This window comes from Artibeus jamaicensis, unplaced genomic scaffold (assembly GCF_021234435.1).
Source record: "Artibeus jamaicensis isolate MK-2021 breed Jamaican fruit bat unplaced genomic scaffold, CSHL_Jam_final scaffold_1019, whole genome shotgun sequence".
In the NCBI taxonomy this organism is placed as follows: domain Eukaryota; kingdom Metazoa; phylum Chordata; class Mammalia; order Chiroptera; family Phyllostomidae; genus Artibeus; species Artibeus jamaicensis.
The window spans coordinates 9406227-9430321 of record NW_026522025.1 but is presented as its reverse complement, the minus strand read 5'-3'; the positions used below and the strand labels follow the sequence as shown (position 1 = coordinate 9430321).

General features: G+C 39.7%; 1 long non-coding RNA gene across 1 annotated transcript; it reads right to left on the bottom strand.

The window, feature by feature from the left end:
- Positions 1-1471: 1471 nt before the first annotated feature.
- Positions 1472-8673, bottom strand: LOC128625875 (uncharacterized). The gene is made up of 3 exons (XR_008389736.1): positions 7384-8673; positions 5122-5324; positions 1472-2778 (listed from the first exon to the last, which is right to left on the bottom strand). It is a non-coding gene; the product is annotated as an uncharacterized LOC128625875 (long non-coding RNA).
- Between the last annotated feature and the right edge of the window lie 15422 nt (positions 8674-24095).

Here is a 24095-nt window from a genome sequence, read left to right as displayed (position 1 = left end):
AAAAGAATTGAAATCAGGATTTCAGTGAGATATATGTATACTCAACTATATGTGCACACCCAAGATATATGTTCACTGCAACTTTATTGAAAATAACCGACATGTAGAAGCAACTTAAATGTCCATCAACAGATGGTCAAGAAAATGGATAAAAAACTTTTTTGGAATATTACTCAACCATAAAAAAGAAGGAAATTCTGCCATGTATAAGTTCTATACCTGTGCCCATCAACAGATGAATGGATAAACAAAACATGGTATATACATTCAAGATAGTACTCAGCCTTAAAAAGGAATTAAGTACTGATTCATGCTGCAACATGGATGAACCTGGAAAACAATATGCTAAGTGAAAGAAGCCAAACACAAAAGGCCACATATTGTATGTTTGCATTCATATATATCCAGAATGAGCATGGTGATAGAAAGTAGATTAGTGGCTGCAAGGTGCTGTGGGGAAAGGAGAATGGGCAGTGACTGCTAATGGGCAGTTTCTTTATGAGATAATGAAGGTATTCCAGAATTAGATAGCATTAATGGTTACAAAACACTGTGAATATACTAAATACCACTGAGTAGTACACTTTAAAATGATGCCAAGGTGGATGTCATGTTCTGTGAATTTCACCCCAATTTTTAAAATACATCAAGGAAAGCGTTTAATGATTCTTCTTTTACACCCAGCCTATCCTGGTCATTTTCCACTTGTTTCTGAATGATCTGTGGATATTGGCCCATAAAGAAACTGTGGCTTAACTGAAGAATACATGCACAATGGAGTTAAAATTTTACAATTTGCTCCTAAAATTTAGAATTCTGCCTGCTCTGTGAGGCATTTTCTTAACTATCCTCAGACAGAAAAAAATGGCTACATTTAGTGTGATGCTTCTCTACCTTTTTCCAGCTTCTGATATTTACCCATTTTATGGTTTGGTTTTTTTTACATTTGTTTTCTTTTACAGTGTGATGTTTGTTGTATTTCTCTCTTACCATTTTATGAGTGCCTCCAGATCAAGACTTGTCCTCTGTGTTTATATTTATTCATTCAGCACATAGTACATGGTCAATAAAGGTTTTCACTGGCCAGCTGGAATTACATATTTGGTTCTTATAAGTGCACTACATCAAATAGCTCCTAAAATAGCCATATCTGTTTGACTTGCCTGTGCAACACTCAGCATCCATTTCCCAAAATGAAACTAGGTCACATCTGGGACACATGAACAGTTTTAAGTTCCATCTGAAACACAAAACTGGTAAGTGCATATATCAAATATAATCAAGTTGACCATGCCAAAAAATTATAAAGGATTAAAACTTCATTATTGCACTTTCGGTCTCTGCTATTTTACTTCTTTTACTAAGATTTATAGCAACAGAATGATTTACACATGTTGAAAATCAAAACAGGATGAAAATGGCAAAAAGAAAACCAAAACATTTTATGAGTTTTTTTATGAGTTCCCCCTATGCTGTGGTTATTTATATAAGATCTGTCTGATTATGGGCACAACGTATCCACAATGGATCTAAGACAACTCTCCTCTTCTGTAAAATCACATGTCAAAAGAAAAAAAAACAACAGAGTCTCCTCCAATAAAGACAGTCTGAGGAAGGGTGTCTTTCCTGACCACAGTAACAAGTAAGATGCTTATAAAAGGAGCATGTGGAATAATCTGACTTTGGTGGTTTCTAGGAACAACAACAGAATTTGCTGAATGCCCATAAACCTTGAATTGTGCCTATGGGCACAATTCACAACAATATACTTTGTGGGCACTAGTTACTCTCTCTGTTGTTTAAGTCATTCATAAAGTTGATTCTCTTTTGTGAAAAGGAGGCCAATTAATTCATTTCTGATAGCACATTATTTGGAAGTTCTTAATCATTCCACAAATGGTTAGGCAGGTGAGAATTAGTCATTCTATTAATGATGTTATGCCTGCTTATCTCCACCCTACACCCAGGCCTAAAGTGGCACAAAGAAAAAGCTCTTTGCTACACCATTTTTCTATGAATTTTAGTAAAACCTAGAACAATATTTTACATCTTTATAAATGATAGGATTTTGTTGTTTTTCAAGCTAAGGGAGCTGATTAATACTGCTGATTTGCCCCCTCGCTTCTGTTTATATTCTATATTGGAGAAAGAGTCATCTGATAAAAAGAATTTGGTCCATGTCTCAGATTGTTGTGAAATCTGCTCTCACTTATCCTGTCTCATACCCCATACTTTAGATTTATTTACTTTTATTGAATATCTATTGTCAAGAGTATCTGGCTCTGTGGATGGCCTTTTGCACCCCCAAAATGGGACTCTATTCTCTTCCTTTTCCCACCTTGTTATAAATATTTATTGTATCACTCAGGGCCCTGGCCAGAAAGAGTACATGCTCACAATGGATTCTGATGAGAATTAATGACGGAACTATTTATAAGAATTATGAATACAGATGAGGAAACCAAAAAATGATCCTGAGGCATCTAGGGATAGCAAACATCAAGAAGCTTTTACTCCTTTATGCCCAAAGGAGCAAGGTGAGGCAGTAGTCTTGGAGCTTGGTGAGAACTGGCATTAGGGAAGGCAGTTGCCCACCGGGAGCTGTAGTCACAAAACAAAGAGCTTCCCTTAGACTCTTGGCATTGAGGCAGTGGAGAGACGTTATTTCTTGTTGGCAAAACTGAACAGGAAGCCAAAGGCAAAGAGAGCCTGGTGATGCAGTTTGCAGGGTCATCCTTCTAGGGCATGGATCAGGATAAACAAGTGAGGGGAATGGATCTAGATGAATAAAGAGAAGATCATGCTCACTTTGTAATTTAACTTAGAACAATCCATAAAGCAGTATTATTATCCCAATTTTACAAATGAAGACTCTGAGATAGTCAAATTTTAATTCCTTAAAATTACATTGCTACCAAATAGCAAACTTAGGATTTAAATTCATGTCTTCTCACTCCATTTCTAGTCTTTTACACTAAAATGTCTTCCACTGTATTTATATGGCCTGTCTTATATTTTTGGTAATGTGAACTTTGTAAATGATTATGACTTATGTTTGAAATTTGACTTCAGAATTTCAGAATTAGATGTTAAGACCCTTTAGCTAAGGATGCAGGATTTTATGGGTTGTAATTTCTAAGGAACCTTACCTTACTATTTGACCTCACTTTCCTTTTGCCTGGATTTCTTTATATTTTTATATTTTCTTCCATGTCTCTTTTGAAGAGGTAAAGGATAAACAAATGAACAGTGAGTAACTGGTAACTTAGGGCCTGTGCTTAATCAGCCTTTTCCCTGATACAAAGTCATGACTGTCACTGTAAGAGTATAGGGACTGCTAACCCCTCACCTTCACCCTCAAACACACACATCCACGATCTTTGCTTTAAGTTCATTTTACCACTTCAACAAAGTGCCCCTAGAGGCTGCTACCAATCCGTATTGGAGTTGAAACATATTTGCTATGCTTGGTATACTATGACCAGTAAATTAATTGGTGATACTGCAAGATCTTTAATATGGAAATGCCCTATGGAGATAGTGGCTTCCATGTTTAACAGCATACATCCGGAGAGCCTTTTACTCAAGCTCCTTGTATGTAATGAACATCATTAGAGTCTGACTGTTTCCCATACTCCAAGTACTTTAGTAAAAGCAAGTAAGCAATATGTGAGTGCACTTCCTCTCCAAATAATTAATTTTCCTGCTCCAGACTCAAATATGTGGCATTATTCCAAGGATATCTTAATGGTTATTTTTTTAAAGTACTGTGCTATTTGTTTTTATTATCCCAGATAAAGGCCTATTTGGCTTTATTAGTAGAGTTAGTTCCACTAAAGCTGTCAGATCACAATTCCATTATCTAACATCCTGAAGCAGCTCTGCAACATCATTTAGGAGAGAGTGGAATTCATTTAAGCAATCAAGACTTGGATTCCATTCAAGACCGTTTAGTGAAAGTTCCCAAAGGATTATTATGGAGAAGACTTGCCCATAGGTTATAATGGCATGGAACAGTATAATGATCAAAATATTATACTGTTGACAGTAGGAGTTTCTTCAAGTTCTGCCCTTGTAGATTATTTTTTCATATATATTATTGTATAGGCCCAAAATAAAGCTTTAATAAGTTTCCTTTTGCACATATCTATGTATATATAAATATATAAAGAAAAAAGATTGATTCTATGGGAAACTATTCAAACTTTTTGAATCAGCATCATTTATATCTTCTTTAATTGTTCGCGTTCTACTCTGTCACTTGAAACTTAGGTATGTTGGCTTGTGAGCGTTGATAATGAGGAATGCCTATTTCTTTACTCAGGCTGATGGCCTGAGCACTTTTTCTTCCCCAAGTCAAGTTTATGAGACTTTAATATTGACACAATGAGGTCAGTTCTCCTTAAGAAACATTCTATTATTTGAGATGTTTGAGAATTAAAATTACAAACATGGTCAGGATTCTGACCCCTTTAACATAGTGTTCTCTTTGATGTTGTTCTTTCCCATGTTCTTTCCACACCTCCAATGGCCAAAAATGAACAATGAACATTTTGATGATATTCTGACATTTCAAAAATTGCATTCCTGTATATTATCTCATTATATTTTCATATCATCCTGTGGATCTCATGATTCACGCTTTACCAATGAAGATATGAATGTCTGGCATTCAGTGGTAGACAAGCTCTGGGACTGGGGGTGGTGGATCCAGTGATGCTCAGTCATTGGTGTTCATCGTTCACTAATGATTCAGAAATTTCATTGTTTATCTCTATGTGTTCATCATAATACCAGACATTGTAAGTATGATATAGATATGCAGAACATCTCAGAACATGTTTTCTGTGCCCCAGGAGTAACTTAAAGGCAGTAAGTAAGTTCCTCCTACGTCTAGGCCTTCCCTAGTGCTGTTTTCTTTGCCAAGAAGATTCTTCCTAACTTTTCTAAATTATCCCTCACTTCTTTAAACTCCATGAAGGGAGAATCAGTGTAGTCACTACTGCATTCCCTTCACTAGCACAGTGCTTTATACATGGGAATTGCTCCATCTGTATTTGTTGCTTGCTTGTTTGAATTTGGCATTATCTTATTGTCTCTTTCTTCCCTTGTGGTACTTACAGTTTCTTGGAGTCCTTTTGCAATCACAATTCACATCTCTCTTGCTCTTGGAGTCCTTACGACCATTTGTGCTTCTGACTTTGAAATAAACTAAAAAGTAGGTGCTACAGGTGGTCTCTCCCTGTGACAATTCGTATTGAAATTCTGCCTGGGCCCACTGTCAGTTCAAAACAGGAAGAGTTGATTGGAGACAACACTAGGAACTAAACATAAAGACTGATAGAATGTACCAGTTTAATAAAAAATTCACAAGTTTTTTACTTTTCTGCTAGAAATAATAGAATCATAAATTATATCCTGTTCCTAAGTCCAGATTTTTAGCTTAATTGTTGACAGCACGTATCTGTGACAAACTTAGAATAAAATCATTGCTTTCAAAGTGAGTAAAATATAAATTTAAAACAATTATTAATAGGAGGAAATATCATAACTCATTTAAAATACTCTGATATTACATAGATATAAGAAATAGTATGTAAATATTTAGCCCTGTGAAATTTTGTTGTCATCATCATCATAATCCTCTATTCAAACATCTTTACATTTCTGGCATGAACATAGGGTGTGGCAGATAGCGTGTGTTTAGCAAATACTTTTGAGATGAATGAGTACATATACTATGACTGACATGTGACAAGAACTTTATGGTGTACAAAGTGAACAGTTTTCAGCCATTATTCTATCTGAACCTCATAACAATGCAGTGAGCTGGACAGAGGACTGATTGCTAACTCTATCTTAAAAATTTTTTCAAAGGAGCAACCTGTAGGGATTAACTGTTTTGTCCAAGTTCACACATAACTAATGTGTGAGAGAATTCCCATTCAAACCCAAGTCTTATGACTTCCAGTCTTGATGCTATTCTGCCTCGACCTTCGAACTTAAATTTATGTACAGACTAAGGACAGAGAATTCCTTAACATGTTAAGTGGCATTCAATATATTTTTAAGTATGAGAATGAAATTGTTCTAGGTTTTTAAAATTAGAGAATCATTAATCTAAAAAAAACATAGACATCATTAAAACAAATTTAGGACCTGAAAATAAATGAACACATTGTCTTAGGACTAAAATGAGAGGCAGTTGCAGGGTGTGTGGGATAAAAATAACCATGCTGTTAGAGAACTGTCAGCATCTCTTAGTCTGAAGGAGTGAATAATTATCACAAGAGGAAAGGGAAAATAAACCGTAATTAAGCTCTGGTGGTAATAGTGTTCCTCTAGGGATAATTATTTGTCTACATTGCATTCTAACAGTACTACTCTATAGATGATATAGAACCTCCCATTTTTATTTTTATAGTTACATTTGGTCCATTAATTTTTAAGCCTATGCTTTTAATAAACTTTTCTTAATCTGCTTTAAACCTAGTCAACCTTTAGATTTTAAATAAAACACTATTAACATTTTTAAACAACCAGTAACTCATTATTCAACAAAAATAAAAACAACAGACCATTGTTAATTCATTTGGCCCAACAATCAATAAACATCTAATAATCCTGCAGTAATTAGAGCTGTTCAGAGAAACAGAACCACTCAGGAAGTCCGCGTTATTAAAATACTCCAGCTGAGGCTGGCAGTCATGCCAAAGAGAAAATTCCAGTATTGATTTGTAAGATAGGCTTCATTATTTCTTTGTTAATTTTTTAAAAATTTGTAGCTGTCCTAATTTCAAAAAAGTTTCAATTTCCTTATAGTAAAAGTACAGGTATAATAAAATAAATAATCCTAGTATTCACTAAGGGCAACCAATTCGTGAAAGAGAAATATTTTATCAAGAATTCACAGCTGAGGAAAATATAATTGAGTATAAAATGTAGTCCTGAACTTCTTAGAAACAGAAGGAAAAAGGGAAACATTGTTTTTAATATTTACTAGAGCCTAGAGTTCTGCAAGGCATCGGACAAATGCCTGGTCTTAGAAAAGACTTTGACTGAAATAAATGATGTATATGAGACTATAGGTCACAACGGAAGTGTGTAAGTGTCCCTCTTATGAGTTCATTTTATAGGTATGGCCTTGTTGACAGCCAAAAAATGAGAAAGATAAGACTGCAGACCAGGTGTAAAGCTTCCTGGAGATGATTGCCAACAGAAAAAAAGCTTATATTGGAGGTGGGGTGGGAGAGCTAAGAAGCTGGGGAGGCTCCAACTTCACATGCCCTACATTTCTATGTCAAGTACGATGCCCCTCCCCTCCCTATTGAAAACCCCTCAGTATCAAACCATTGCATCCATGACAAAATCTGAAATTCTTACCACGGTTTCAAGGCCCTCTGTGATCCAGCCTCTGCCCATCTGCAGTCCTCATTTCCTCTGGATCACTCTGCTGCCACCAGGATGGACCACTTCTAGTTATTCTAATACATTGAGCTCTTTTTACTTGGTTCTTCTTAAAATGCTGCTCCTTCTACCTGAAACTCTGTCTCCTTGTCCTTTCACCTGGTTAATTCCTATTCAGTCAATAAATTTTGGCTTACATTTTCTTGCTGCAGAGAAGACCACCCTGACCTCTACCTCACACCATTTGTATTAAGGCACACCTATAATTCCATCATAGAATATGACATTTGTCTTCGTGGCATTTGTAACAACCTATTTGTATTCTTATTTACTTAAAGTCTTCTTATGGTATATATGTGGGTTAATACAAAACACGTGTGAATTCTCTGGCACTGACCACTGGGAGGCCTTGGTTTCTAATACAATTCTCCAATAAAGGAAACCAGGCTCCTTGGAGAATGACTTATTCTAAAGCTGAGGCAGGAAATGCGTATGATGTACCTGAAGCATCTTGCAGTGACAGAAAACAAAGAAATGCTTTTAAATATGGTGACATGTGGAAAGGACACTGTGTTAAACTGAAATAGGTCCCAGTAGCCAAAACTGGGACAATTGAGAAACAAAATAAATAATTATAGTACTGGATTATAACCTAAAGAATAAAATGAACATCTATAACTCTATACTGATACAAATGATTGAATAAACTAGAAAATAATTGGAAGAAAAGGGACAAATATTTCCTAACAGAACAATTACAAGTAATAATGAGTTGCTCCCCACTCCAGGAAGGAGAGCTTAATTCCTCTCTCCTTGAGTGTGGGTGAGACTTAGTCATTCACTTCCAAGTAGCAAAATGTGAAAACATAAAAAAAAAAGTAACTTTACAGGAAAGAAATCTGAAATAAACTACATTAACTAATGATTAGGGCTAATATCACCAGTGATAAATCGTGTATATATTATAGCATGTGTCCTTGATATGATGTGATGAGAAGGGCCCTTGACCTTTATATGATTCATCCCCAAATTCCCTAACTCCGGTCTATTCTGACAAAACATCAGGTAATCCCAGATTGAGGATTTCCTACAAAACACCTACCCAGTAATTTTCAAGAGTGTCAAGGTCATAAAAAAAAAGGATGACAGATAATAGCTAGTTGGCTAGAGGGTGCAGGAACTGAGCAAAAAGGAAAAAGGACTCATAGACAACAGTGTGGTGATCACTGGGGGGAGGAGGACGAAGGGGACTAAATGGTAATGGAAAAATACAATAAAGATTAAATTTTTTCGGGGGTTTGTTTTATTTTTCTTTTTCTTCTCTCCCCTTTCTATTTTATATATATAAAAAAATTTAAATTATTAAAAAAAAGGAATTCTGAGATGCTGTCAGAGACAGGGGAAGATGAAGGAGACATGATGACTAAAGGCAATATCCTGAAGGGGATCCTAGAACAAAAACGAGTGGGAAAAACTGGCGAAGTCTATTAAAGTCTGTAGTTCAGTTAGTAGTATTGTACCAATGTTAATTGCTTAGTGATGATAAATATGCTAAGGCTGTGGAAGATAATGTTAGGGGAAGCAAGAGGAAATGCATGTGAAAACTACCTGTACTATTTCCAACTCTTCTGTAAATTCTGTAAAACTACAATTATTTCTAAATGAGAAATTAGAAATATTTTCTCCCCTTAAACTATACCTCCAATAGCAGGGATCCTCTCTGTAGTGGTCACTATTGTATGTCCATTTCTAACAGGGATGTGTGCTGGACAACACTTTGGGCTGGCTGGAACAAGTTTGGTTCTTGGCTATGCTACTTATGAACTATGTTACTAGCAAGGTTCTTAAGCGCTTCATGTCTCAGTGTTCTGATTTATAAAAAGGAACATAAGGTGGTTGTGACACAGCTTAATATGTGTAAAACACATGCAACAGCGCAAAGTTATTATTAATATAATTCCCATTTAATATATCACTGTTAAATGAGAGAATGAATGACACGATTTTTTGCTAAATGTGATTATGATTCAATTAAAGTCAGAAAGAGAGAGTGTTTGGAGAAGAGGTTCAGGGTACAGAGCAGTATGAATGAATGGGAATTCCCTATGGCACAGTAAATGGATTGGCATAAGGATCTCAATGTGTAAGGCTAAATTCTGGAGATGAAGCAAGGAGCAATACTGATACAGAGTGTGTCTAAGGGCCCGTACTTTGACTAGTAGTGAAGGCGACAAAGAAGAGTGCTTAGCTTCTCCAGAGTAGTTTGCCCTCAGGCAGGTTTTCCACTCTTCCCTGCTCTGCTCTGTATTTGCAGTGGCTGACCCCTGCAAAGCTGACTTTCTCAGCCACCTACTTCATCTGGTTTCCAGCTGAAGATGGCTAATGGCAGGCCAGGTGGGAGATTGGAGGGTGGGAGGAGGGAGAAGCCAGCGGTTTTCATCCCTCTCTTCTGTCTTGGGCAGCAACTCCAGCAGCAGCTCCATCTCTCCTTGGAACAGTCTTGCCAGGCTCTTAGTTTCTGCCCAAGCGCCAGTAATACTACTTATTCCTCTGTCCCTTCAGTCAGGGGTCTCAGTGGCTTTATTCTTTAATTATTCTTTGGGTTGCCTCACTGCCCTCTATTTGATTCTCTGTTCCTCCATTGCCTGTGTAACATCTTCCCAATTTTGAAATCCCTGGGATGGATGCTCAAGTGGCCTCTATTTCCTGGTTAGATTCTGACACAAACAAAAGGCATGGTGACATTCCCTGTTTTTCAGACTGATTATAACTCTGGGGACAGGTTTTCCAGTGCTACCATAGGCAGAGACATTGGTTGTTTTCCTAAGTATTTGTTATATAGCAGTGTACTGTGAACAATCCTGGGCTTCAGGGTACTGGGTAATTTAAAAGGAGGAGTCTGTTTAGGATTACTCATGTACCACTCCCTTCTGCACTGATCTGAAAAAAATCTGATGGGAGAAGGAAGTTTCAGAATCCCAGTGATACAACAGCCAGTCCCAGTGATGGATACACTAGGGGTTATCTGGGCATCCCCTGCTCAGAAGTATGTCCGAGTATTAGAGCCAGAGCAGTGGTGTCCATACCATTCCAGCTCTTTAAATATATTGGCTCACTCATTTTGGAACTTCATACAAAAAAGTGCTATTGTCATAAGCATTTTGTCTCCAACATTCATTTAGACTGCCTTTCCCCTGAGTCCTTGCTTTCTGTCTTCCTCAGTTGGGCTCCATATTTCACATCTTTTCCTCACCTGGCCTTTGTGAATAACAACTAACTTGGCCTGCTGTCCTACCCTTGACCTTGGTATCTCTTCCAGAACATCATTTTGGCATTTGTCTTCCACCTACTCACACAGTGGTGGACTCTACTTCCACACCCTTATTTCAGACCTCACCATGGCCTTCCATTTATTTAATTTTATGCTTCAAAATAGAAAACTAAATGAAAGACAAGTTGGGAGAGTTGATAATGAGATGGCAGCATAGTCAGGCTAGTTTAAAGAAAAGAGGGATATAGGCAAAAAGTTAGCCAGGAAGCTGTTGGATGTAATTAGAACCTAAGTTCAGAGGGAGGAAGAGGTGATGATGTATGGGAAACCCAAGAGATTCCTTTCAAAGGGGATAGTGATAGTAATACTATTTTCTTATAAAGATACTTCCACTTACAGAGCACCTAAGTCACTCCTTTTAACCTTAATCAGATGGTTACATAAACATCCTTGCTTACCTGAAGGACAGTAGCAGTGAAAAGTATGTTTTCTTTAGTGAGGAGGCTTTGGCTTTTCCGCAGTTTCCACCAGCTTCCCCCCTCAATTCTTTGACCTGGACAGTTGACATTTTCTCATTCTTAAAAAAACTTAAAAAGGAGTTTTACGACAAGTCTGCTATTTCATCCTTTCTACCATATACAGTCCCCTAAGCAATTCCCATATAGAAATTCCAGATAATCTACTGAAAGAAGTAGTCTGTGCCTACCAAATATTGATTGCTGCACTTAAAATGTGCACTTCTCTTTAAAGTACTACCACTAGCTAATGATCATAACCAACCCGTAGTATTAGGTTGCACTTTCATGTAAAATGCAGTCCTGGGGTGTCCAACCTTTTTGCATCTCTGGGCCACCCTGGAAGAAGAGTTGTCTTTGGGCCACACATTAAATACACAAACACTAATGAAAACTGATGAGCAAAATAAAGGTTTCAAGTAAATTTACAATTTTGTGTTAGGCCACATTCATAGCCATCCCGGGCTACATGCAGCCCACAGACTGCAGGGTGGACACTCCCGCTTCTTGTCCTCATGTAAAAATAACCCTGGCAGTGGCCACTTTCCTAGAGGTGGCTCTTTGATGAAGAATAATGAAAATGTCTGTCACCACCGGCTGATACTAAGAGGTTATCTGCTCAGCCTAGACGGCAGCCTACTTTTAGCTAAGGATCATGAAGAAAATATATCTAAAGTGTGACATTAACTATATGTAAAGTGTGGTATCTAAGAGTATGAATTTTGCTTTCATGCAGATTTAGTTTGAGTCTGGCTTCACTATTTACTGGCTCCATGACTGTTGCTAATTTATTTAACTTCTTGGTGCTTCAGTTTATTCCTCGATAAAAATGAGGACAATAATATACCCATTATAGTGTTTTTTAAAGATTACATAAGTAATAAAATCTGATCTGGAATGTTTGCACTTAGCAGCTTATCATTGTTGGTGGTGGTGTCAAGTGTATTTCCTGAAGGGTATTCTCTTGTTCTTGTTCCTCAGAGCCCCCTCCCTGACACAGCGGGAGGTTGTAGCCATAGTTAGATTGCAAAATGGTTCTTAATGCAAACTGCGCTTTAGAATTACTCAGGGTTTTCAAACATACTAAAGTCAGGCCACATCCCAGAACAGATTCTCTGGAGATGAAACCCCACCTTACCAGGTAATTCTAATACACAGCTGGGAGTGAGAATCACTGGGTTAGAGAAACCATGGATCTGAAGTTGGATGGGATGATGGTTCTAGTGTTATTTTAATATGACCCAAAAGTCTATGATAGTATTTATCCAATGTCAGCTGCTATTTATTATTAGTTACTATTATTGGTACATAGAATGTCATTGTTGAAAATGAGAGTTGTGAGTAAAGTATGGTATGAGAAATAATTTTTCAATACACAGAGTTAAGGTTTTATACAGATGCAAAAAGGTTTTGGGGAGAATAAAATAATAAGGAAAGGCTTAAAATGGTAACACATTGTTATTTCATTCTACACTTACCATCATAAAAGTTTTTTTAACCACTTCCTTACCAACTCAATCACCTTAATAACAAAGTCAAGATTGTATTTATTTCCTGTAGATTTTATGAGCTCCCAGAAGTTTCCTGGTAAGTCTCTGTACTAAAAAGAGCAGGTGATATCAAGGCCAAATACATGTTCCTGATATAAATAGCAGGAAGTCTATAAAGTATTTGTTGTAAGAGCAGGATTGAAGCATATGGTTGAGTACATATAAGCACAATATGTTCTCCAGCACTACGTAACACCTGTGTAGAACAGCTAAGCCATATGTTTTGCAATTTATACTTTAAAAATTACTATGTAGATGTTAAAGAGGAAAATGCACACTTACACAAAAAATAAGCACATGTTTGCTATTAACATAATTCAACTGTGGTTTCTTCAAATCCCTTTTAATTGTAACTTGTTTTTATCTTCTAGTGCATGCCAAAACTTCTTTTAAAACCACTAAAGTATACTAAACCCCAAATCTTAGAAGCATGTTATCAAAAGCATGGTATTAAACATTTCTATATGATAGTGGAATTTAAATCTGCTCCACTTTAATGCAAGACATGAAATTTTGCATTAGTAATGTGACGTGTCACAAAATTGCTCATGTTAAATACATTTTCTTTTTGGTATTTGCTTGGTCTCAAGGAGAGCAGTTTTACTCTTCTTTAGCCAAGGTCTTACCAATGTGTTAAAGTTGTCCGTGTTGTATGTGTGTATATGTGGTGTAGGGTTAGAGTGTGCACTGGGAGGGAAGGTGAGAGTGGGGTACCCTCAGGCTGTTGTGTGTGACGAGGGAGTTTTCCCTCCGGCATGTATAATAGGAGGAAGACTTCAAAGTTAGAAAAAAATGGAAATGCTCAATTCACAACGAAACCACAAGGAAATGAAGGATTGTATTATTAGTTAAGATTTGACACCTGCTATCCCAATGGCTTGATCTTGGGTACTTCTAAAGCTCCAATTTAATTTAACTGAAAGGACAAATTAATTTAATTTAATCGAAAAACTACTTATAATGTATTTCTAAATACATGTCTTCTTTGAGCCTATTTCTAGTGTCTAGTTTGAACATGTATAATTAGTAACATTCATTTGTAAGACAATATTTGATGTAATAAATTTAATATAGTAAATTGAGATAGTAGTAAATAGCATTTTGTTTCTATAATTAGGCAAAAACCATATTTCATTCAGTTGTCATTAATTCACTGAATAAACCACTTATCACAGATAACATGAAAGAAACATTCATACAACGCAGATCAAAACATTACAAACTCTTGGTGAGTTAGCATGCAAATAAATGAATGCAGTAAAATGCTCTGTACAGAAACATCTCAGATGGGCTAAGTCTTACAGATGCTTCACGAGTTATTTTTCTGGGAGATTCACAATACATATTAGGACTATCCTAAAATATGCTATAATAATGAAGCCTCTGTAATTCAAGAGTTATCCAAACTTAATGGACTATTGTTCTTTTTTCCCCAAGTAAAACCTATTATTCCAGAAAACTCTATGGGCTGTCTGTACAACAGCCCTTCCCTCCTTTCCCCTTCTAACAGAAGCATGATTCCACTGGGACAGCAATATACCCAGTTCCAGGGCATCGTGAGTTCTTTAAGCCAGTCTTGACAATCTCATGTAGCAGGTTGTGATGCAGAATCTGGCCAGTGAGACCTAAGAAGTCTTTTGGGAGGCTCTTCCTTGATAAAAGAAAAAAAAAGATGGCATAGAGAGGTGGTCCTATTATGCTTTGGATGCCGTTACCTGAAAAATAAGATGCCTGTAAGGGGGGCAGCATCTTGCAATCAGGAAGTAACAAACCTGAGGTCAAAAGCCAGCTGGCTGAAGCCAGGGGAATAAGAAGAATAAAAAAGCCTTGGGTCTTTGATGGAATTATTGAGTCCACAGTCAACTTGATGACTGCTTGTCTGACTATTTCTTAATAAGGATATAAACATCATATATGCCACTGTCAAATAGGTTATTATCACTTGCGGCTAAATACTATCCCAACTGAAAATCTCTTGAAAACTCTGGAAGAGAATAAGAGTGCCCTTCTGACTCTTGTGAGATTAAGTGCTCAACACATGCTAAGGGAAAAAGGAAGCATGATGGGTTATTCAGGGATGGGACCAAAAGTATTACTTTAGTTATAAGTCTTGCTTCCAAGCAAGATTGAATGTGCTGTTGTGATCATGGCAGACTTAGCATCATATGGGTCAGTGTGGCCCTAATGATACAGGGTGCAGCCAGGGAGGCCCCCCAAAAAGAGATTTGGAATGGTGTCCAGAATTCAAAGTGTATAGGAATAATGGAGAGACATGTAAGATGTCCTCACCCCCCACCCCCCCCACAGGTGTGAGTTGGGGGGAAGGGACAGTTTCGTACAGCCACAGCCTTGCAGCTAATCCATGGCATTGTCTTTTAACGTATCTATAGCCTTTGGCGGTCACTTGTATGTGTTAAATGGCTGTGGCCAGGCTTGGAGCTAGGGGGATGAAGTCACTTCCCCCAAGATGTAACTGGGGGCAGGTCCGGCTCGAGGACATGGGATGATTACTGCCCAGACTAATGATGGCAGCCCAGTAAACTTGTATTAATACAGAAATACTGGCAGGTGTAACTGATCTTGGGAGGAGTCGGAAATAGGGGTACAGAGGAAGATGGGTGCTAGGATTTAAAAGCCAGACATGGCAGCCATTGGGGGAGAGAGCCACGCGGTTTCAGCAGAGTGAGGACTCCCCCTTTGTGAGGTGAAAGAGGGAGCCACGTGGTTTTGGCAGGGTGCAGACCCCCTCTCTCCCAGGTGAAAGGGAAGAACCACGCAGCTTTGCCAGAATGGAGATCCCTGCAGCCAGGTGAAGAAGAAAGCCACGTGCTTTTGGTGGAGTGCGGACCCCTGCAGCTTTGGTAGAAGAGGCCCACTCGGCTTTGGGGTGCCCCCTTTGGCCGCGGGGCCTGAAAAAGCAAGAGAGACTTTGACTGGAACTGGGTACAAAGGACTCTTGCCAGTGGACCATGAGAGGGTACCACAGTACTTTGGATTAACTCGAGATCCTGCACAGTGACACAGCTGACGGTGCCAGCAGCCTGCAATACAGACGTGTGCTCTTTTCCTGATTTACGGTACCCGGAGTTGGGACAGTGGGAGAAGGGAGTGCTGTGTGGGTGTAGGTGTATACACCTAAAGGACTTTGATATTTTAGTGATGGCATTAGGCCTGAATAGCATTAAATAAACATTTTGTTTCCTTTTCACAAATCTCTGGCATTGAGAGATGTCTTTCCAATTGGCGGCAGACAGAAGGGCCCAGTAGATTTTAGTATTTTGTTTTTGGGAGGGGCCCCTGTTGTATAGCAGTTTTGGGCATCCCTAGGTGGGCCGAATATTGTATTGCCCCTCCCTCGGACCTCTTGTTCGGTAACACTAATAGTGTGAGGCATATCAGTTACAAGGCATACTAACAAGGATAGGAAAGACTATGCTGAGGGAAGAAACAATTTTGAAACTGCAGTTTTTTCCACAACAAAAGTTTACGTCTCAATCTACATGTTCATCGTGGGTTGGTTGGGGGAGAACCCCCATCTGGAACACTGTAGGTTGTTATGTAGGAGAAAAGAAAGCTCTGGGGATTCTCACACTGACAATCAAAGACTTGGTCCAGAAATAACACCTATCAATCCTCACAGCTCATTAAATAGAACTGGTCACAAGAGCCCACTCAGCCACAAGGGGCCCAGAAAGAGAAAGCACTCTGAGAAAATCTTCAATGGCTATCTTGAACATCAGCGTAGTTTGCATAGCAACAGAAGTTTCTAGCCAGAAAGTATGCTTGAGTGCCTTGGATTCTCTCTGGGAGGTCTGTCTGGGCAAAAGCACAGTCCAGGGGGCTGAAGGGTTACAGACACTGGATTTGGCCCTTGGGGAGAGAGCTGGTAAGCACTAGGTAAGTGTCAGGGCTCCATCCAATCAGCCTAAAACTCAAGCCAGGATTCTGGCCCTAGGAGAGAAACTGAAAGATAAATCAAACACATACCTTTAGTTGCTATATGCCAAGTGCAGGTAGACAAGCCTTCCATACAGTTTAACTTAAGGTAGTGATACAGGGTGCAGCCGGGGAGGGGGGCCCAGAAAAGGATTTGGGATGGGGTCCAGAGTTCAGGGTGTCCAGGAAATATTAAGATGTCCACCCCCCACTCAGGGGGAAGGGACAAATAGAGCCAGGGCCATTGAGAGCTGTTTTGAATAGCAACAGTTTTGCAGCTAACCTCTGGAATGATTATTTAACATATCTATAACCTTTAACTGGTTTCATAGATATGTTAAATAGCTGTGGCCAAGTTTTGACCAGGTAGAAGGGGGAGCAACTCAGTTTTCAGGAGAGTGAAAAGAGTACCACTCGGCTTTGCCAGAATGGGGACCCCTGCAGCCAGATGAAAGGGAGAGCCACACGGTTTGGGGAAGAGTGAGGACTCCTGGAGTCATGTAGGAGAGAGCCACGTGGTTTTGGCAGAGTGCAGACCCCCCTCTTTCCCAGGTGAAAGGGAAAACCACGCAGCTTTGCCAGAATGAAGATCCCTGCAGCCAGGTGAAGAAGACAGCCACACGCTCTTGGTCAGAGTGCGGACTCCTGCAGCTTTGGTAGAAGAGGCCCATGTGGCTTTCGGGTGCCCCTTTGGCTGCATGGCCTGGAATGCAGGAGAGACTTTTACTGGAACTGGGTACAAAGAACTCTTGCCAGTGGACCATGAGAGGGTACCACAGTACTTTGGATTAACTTGACATCCTGCCTGACACAGCTGACGATACCAGTGGCCTCAAACACAGACGTGTGCTCTTCCTGATTTACGGTACACGGAGTTGGGACAGTGGGAGAAGTGGGAGCTGTGTGGGTGTAGGTGTATACCCTAAAGGACTTTGATATTTTAGTGGAGGCATTAGGCCTGAATAGCATTAAATAAATATTTTGTTTCTTTTTCACAAGTCTCTGGCATTGAGAGATGTCTTTCCCAATTGGCGGCAGACAGAAGAGCCCAGTAGATACTAGTATTCTGTCCTTGGGAGGGGCCCCTGTTCTGTAGCAGTTTTTGGCATCCTTAGGTGGGCCAAATATTGCCCCCCGCCCACCCCCGGACCTATTGTTCATTAACAGTAGGGCTTTTCTAGGGCCAGGTGGGATGGGAGACAGGCCCAAGCCTTCCATCCCAGGTGGGATGATTTGTTAAGTCAGAGTAGCAGGAAGGAGAATTTAACGAACTCATAGCTGAAGAGCCAAAGTTCTATCCAGGGAGACAGTTTCAAAAGTCGAATTTGAAGAAAGTAGTGAGCTCATAAAGAAGAGAATAAGTAAACAAAGCCTGAGCTCAGGAAGATTACGGGTAGCACGAAATGTAATTCAAGGCATGGACTTTGACAAATGGCTTAGGAATAATGCAGGGAACCACGTCGGGGGACTCAACGTTTCTCTTTATGCCTAGCATATGGATAATTGTGCAATTTCAAGATGTCACGCCAGATTGGGCAAATGTGTTTGTATTTTAGGGGAGAAGCCTGTGATTTGGTCAGGTATCAGGTGCTTAAAGGCTAATGACAGAAAGAGGAATTCCAGGCTCACTGGCTGGGGAAGAGTTGAGGCTGGTCTAAACAGGGTGTATATGGCCTGGCTTACCTCAGGGATGGAGCTTCAGTCACAAGCCTCCAGTACCTGCAGTTTAGCAATGCTGAGAAAGGTACGGCTAGACAGATTTCAGCTTTCATCATTTCTAGATGAGTCTCTCCAGACAGACCTTTGTTACTGGCATCCCTGGGCCTCTTGTACAACCTAGCAAATGAATGCAGGTATATTAGCCTTCCATCTGGCTCATTATACTGGGCACCTAACACAAGATTTCTTTGGTTGTTAAATCTCTTTCTACATTATGTCCCCTCTCTCTTCAAACAGATGCTGGCCCCTTTAGGCATCAACAGGAACTATTCCAGCACACTTGAAATAGTAACAGCCTAACAATGGTTGGTTGTCTTTGATGGAACATAGAAGTTTTACCTGTAGACACTGGACATGAAGTTGACCAACTTGACTAGAAGCAATGCTTCTAGAAATTCTATAATATAAAAATGGATTGGTCGATGAGAAAAACTGGTATTTGATGCACTTCTCTTTCACATCAGGCACTGTGCCAGCACTTTGAAATATCATCCCATTTGTTTTTCACATCAGCTGTGAGGCAGATTTTCTTTTGTCCCACTTATAGATAAGAAACAGAGACTCACAGGTTAACTAGCTCGCATGAATTCGTGCACTGTGTCCATTAGTAAGCAGGGAAGCTGTGATCAGAAAGCAGGGACCCCATGGCCTGAGGCTTTCTTCCCTAACTACATTCATTGCTTGCTGATAGAAATAACACACTACTCTGATCAACCAATGAGCATCAGAAGGAGCCTCCCAGATATTTATGCATCTGCTAAAGAGGGGAACCATGGAGGAGAGAGCAATTAGCAAGTTAATGAGTCATCCTCTGTTACACAAATTAGCTAATTGAATTTATTTAGGCAGAAGCAGCAGAACAGGTCCTGCCTCCATGTTTCAGCTACTGATTGTGGGACAATTACTTAAACTCTTAGAGCCATGGTTTTTGTATTTATAAAAAGGGATCTCAACCTTTGTCAGGCCAACCTCATTAATTTATTATGAGGAGCAGCTAAGATAATGTATGTACAATCACCATGGAAACTGTAAAGAATTTTTGAAATGGAAGGCCTCATTATTGACTTTGCCTAATACCAGAGATGAATAAATAAAACATTTTCCATGTCATATGTATTAAAGTTACGTGGCAAAAAGCCAGGCTCACCCTAGACTTTATAATAAGGAAACATTTCTAATCAAGACTTAAGCAAATAAAAATTAGGTCTTTAGAAGCATTTATTCTACTATGTAATTTTAAATGATTTTCTGTGCAGATGAAAATTAACCATAAGGTTAAAAAATGTGAGTTATTAGCAGTCGTCTTTGTTTTTATTTAAATTATTTTTGTTTTACAAATTTTATATAACTGTCAAATGTTCAGAAGTACTGGGAGAGACACCCTTTTTAAAAATGTACTTTTTAAGTTCTCCCTCTAGAAATTGGAAATGAAGAAAAAGCTTTTTATATTCAAGACTCCCTCCTATTACTGTCAATGGCAGTTAAGTGCATTTATGGAGACATGAGACAGCACAAACATTCTTCTGTAATTCATCAGAAGGCCCATCTTAAACATAATTACATTACACAGCTCTGCTCAGTCATTAGTTTCTTGTTTAGCGACAATGTCCTTCATTTAAAATTCTTTGATGGTAATTATCTGTAACTATGCCCTTGAATTCTGAAAGCACATGTACCGCAGCCCTAGTGAACAATGGGTATTTCTGGACTATGAAGCAATTAGTTTCCCATAAGAGATCATACAGGAAGTGGTTTGTAACAACACTGAAAATTCACAGGTTTCTGAGCTTGTTCTACAACCCAAAATGAGGTGTCTGGTTATGTATTTGTGTGTGCGCGCACATGCGCATAATAAAAAAAGGTCAAAGCAAGTTGTTAGTATAAGGCATAACTTTTTAAATCCTTAATTACCATGTCACATTTTAAAGTTTTATATGTTGCTTAAGTTAAGGCACATAAATTCCTACCATAGAATGACCTGGAAGTGAGATATTTTGGAGATATTTTTAGTTCTGCCAGTCTTCTTTGTGCATAAAAATGTCTTGTGTGCTTTATTTATTGAGTACCCATCTGTGCCAGGAACTGTTTAGGTGCAGAAAACACAAGTCCTGTGAGGGTCAGTGCCCTACAAAAGCTCACAGGCCAGTGGCAGAGGACACATAAGTAACCTGAGTAACATGACTATTTTCTGGCCTGTCACAGATAATGGACCACGTTAACATTAGGACCTTAATGTTCCAACCTGTTACCCTTACCTGCTGATTCGGTACCTTCTCAAAGGAAGTTTCGAGGAATGTCCTACAGTACGTTTACTGCTCCTCTTGGAACATGTACCCCTTTATCCCTCCGTCCTCTGTGAAACTGGCAACAACATACACTGTGCTGCCTATAGAGACCAAGCCGAGTCTGGGTGTCCCCAACGAGAGGGAGGGGGGTCTCTCCTAGATGCCTCAGTTGGAGTCCAGCACTCTGGCTTTGGGTCCTGTAGTCAACAGCAGCTCTGCAACATGTCACACCATTCTGTCATCCTTGTCTTTTCTCCCCCCAAGCTTTTGTTCTCTTAGGCTCTTTTGAAAGTCACGTTTACTTTCTTCACATATGGGAAGTATTTTTGACCAAAACTAAAAACCCTAATGTGTTCCTTGGCAAAATGATTGGCTGAGCAAGCCTGGCTTCAACTTGAAAGGAAAGCTTTCAGTAGGCAACTAAACAAAACAAAAACCCCACAAACCACTCTGGCCACACCGTAATTCTTACTCATAAAAGCTGAATTTACTTATGCTTTACATGTGTGCATTAAATAAAGCACCCTTTTCCAGTGCAAGAAGGTGAGTATTGGAGTCATTAAAATTTTTATTATTGAGCTACACATGGTTTATAGAAATCCATAGAGACGTTTACATTTTCCTAAAACACTGGCTTCATAGTAGGAACCAGAATTATTTTTTTAGATATTAACCCTCTAGCCAGGTGGCACAAAGAGAACACTGTAGAAACTATTTGCAGCATGCCTATTATCCGTCAGGCACTGAGTTTGGGGCTTTGCACAGTTCTTTCCCTGAATCCTTACCACCAACCTCAGGAGGCAGGGAGCAGGGTCACCCCACTGACAGAGGGGGAGACTGAGGGCCAGAGGTTTAGTGTCTTGCCCGAAGTCTTTCAGCCCTTGTCACAGGCTGCTCCTCACTGCTGAGAGGCCAGAGGATTTCTAGGGTTCCCATCTTCCTTGCCTTATCTCTGTGTGTTTTCCTTCTTCCGTAAAGCAGTGGGAACCCTAAGTCAGGTTTGTATGGATATGCGTTGCCTGAGAGAATGACCAGCACCCAGAGCTGTAACTAAAGAGCAGTTGGTGGGGCAGTTCCTCTCCAGCTGATACAAGAGGGCAACCCCCAAAGCTTTGAACCGGGACAGACCTGTCTCTCCTATCACCTGAGAGATTCCAGGCTAGTTGTTTATCTTCTCTGAGCCTCAACTTTCTCAACTGGAATGTGAGGTTAATGCTGACTACCTCTCAGCGATGCCGTAAGGACTGGAGAGAAAGAATATACAGGAAGGACTCGGGCAATGGTTGGTACTGACGCCCTGTCATACCTCTGTGTTCTTAGCCATGCGTAGCGACTGCATTCACTGCTGCATTGCATGAGCAGGCCCAGGCCTGCCCCAGGTTCTGAGATGGTGCCCATCAGATTTAGTAGTGTGAGCCTGTCTGACCATCCCAACATCTTGCCTTGCCCAGATCTTGCTATACTTGGCTCCTCCTCAGATGCTAAATTCAACTCCCCAATCCTTCTAATCCCCAGCCTGAGCTTTGACTGGGGCCTCGGTGAATGAATGGGGCTTCCTCCTATGGCTGGATTGGATTCACACACCTGCCACCTTCATCCTAGACCACACCTAGACCCAAGATCTTTATATCCTTTCAATACTGTTGAATGCATTATAGAGCTGCCCTTTGCAACTGGATGTGATAGTCCCCTCCTACTCAATTATTATTCTGAGCATCTTCTAGATGTCAGGCCTCACAAAAAGATAAACATGCTTTATGGGAATTATTTCATTTAATCTTCATTATGACCCATAAAAGTAAAGTAGTTACCTTCATTTTCAAAATGAGGAGACTGAGGCTTAGGAAGATTAGGGACTTTTCTCCAAGCCACATCGCTAGTAAGAGGTAAAGCCAGGTCTAGAAAGCCAAGCCAGGGCTCACAGCCATTGTGCCATGTTGCTCTGCATCCCACCTGTCAACCTTCACTGCTGCCTCCTTTGCTGACTGCTTGACATATTCTGTAGCAGCAGCTGCCTTCTCTTATTGCAGTACCGCTCATGATGTGCCGTCGTCGTCGATTTGCTTGTTTCCATCTCTCATCAGACTGGGGGCTCCCTGAGGGCAATGGCGTGTCTTATTTATCCCTGTATCCCAGTGCTCACCTCAGCACTTGGCACGGAATCAGGATTCCAAAGGATTTTTGTTGACTGAGTTGTACTGGTTTTCTCTTTTCTACCTGCTGACTTACGTCGCTGATGTCTCATATACTCTCTACCCCAAATCATCTGGGTTATGACAGCTTTAGAATCAACGTCAGCATTTATTCTTGGGTTTGAAATGGTGTGATGTGTGTGTGTGTACACATGCATATGTGTGTTGTGGTTATTAGCTAAAGCAATGGTTTTTCTACAATAAAAGCTTTAAGCCATCCTGTTTCTTCAGTTTCCTTTCATCTGGAAACTTTCCATAGCCTTTCTTTGTCTTTACAGCATAGACTTTGTGGAAGAATACAGTTCACTAAAAAAACAGAATGCTGCCCACTTTGGGTTTGTCTGATGTTTCCTCATGATTGGATTCGGGCTCTGCACTGCCAGCCACAGCAATGCCGTGTCCTACCCGGGGCGTCACATCTGGAAGCACGTGACGTTCATCTTCCCAGCTGAAGTTAATTTTAATCACCTAATCAAGATGTTGTCTTGTTTCTTCCCTGTACAGTTAACATTCTCTTTTCTCTTATAACTCATAAACAATCTGTGAGGAGACATTTTAAGAACATGCATACATCCTGTTACTCATCAAAAGTCCCTCCTGGATCCCCTGACGATTCCTGCCTGTACCTATATCTTCAACACGATGATTGCAAGATGACGATTTTGCAATTCCATGCAATATCTGATTCTAGACTGGATCCTGTACGAGAAGGAAAAAGTGCCAGAAAGGACATATTGAGTTACTGACAAAACTGGAAGATGAATGGCAGATTAAACAAAAGTGCTATATAAAAGTGAAATTTACTAAAATTTACTCTCAAGTGACTCCTAAAAAATGTGTGTGTACAGAGAGAGAACATGCAGGCAATAAAGCAAATGAGGTAAAATGTTAAAACATAAAAGTTAGGTAATTGGCTGTTCCTTGTATAATTCTTATTTTTGCAGCTTTCCTGTAAGTTTGAAATTATTTCCAAAAAAAAGTGAACAGCAGCTTTTAGCCGCTTGTAGAATAAACATTAGATGTCCTACCTAAAGCAATGGTTTCCTTTAATGCCTGACATTGAATTGATTAGCGAGCACAGGTTCCCCTGCACTGAATGATCCCTGAGATCTAATTCTACAGGAGACCCTCTGATCCCACACCAAACTCCCACCTGCATGATGGTGCCCATGGAGACTGCCAAGTACATAATGGAGGGACTCTGAAATGGAAGGCTCTAG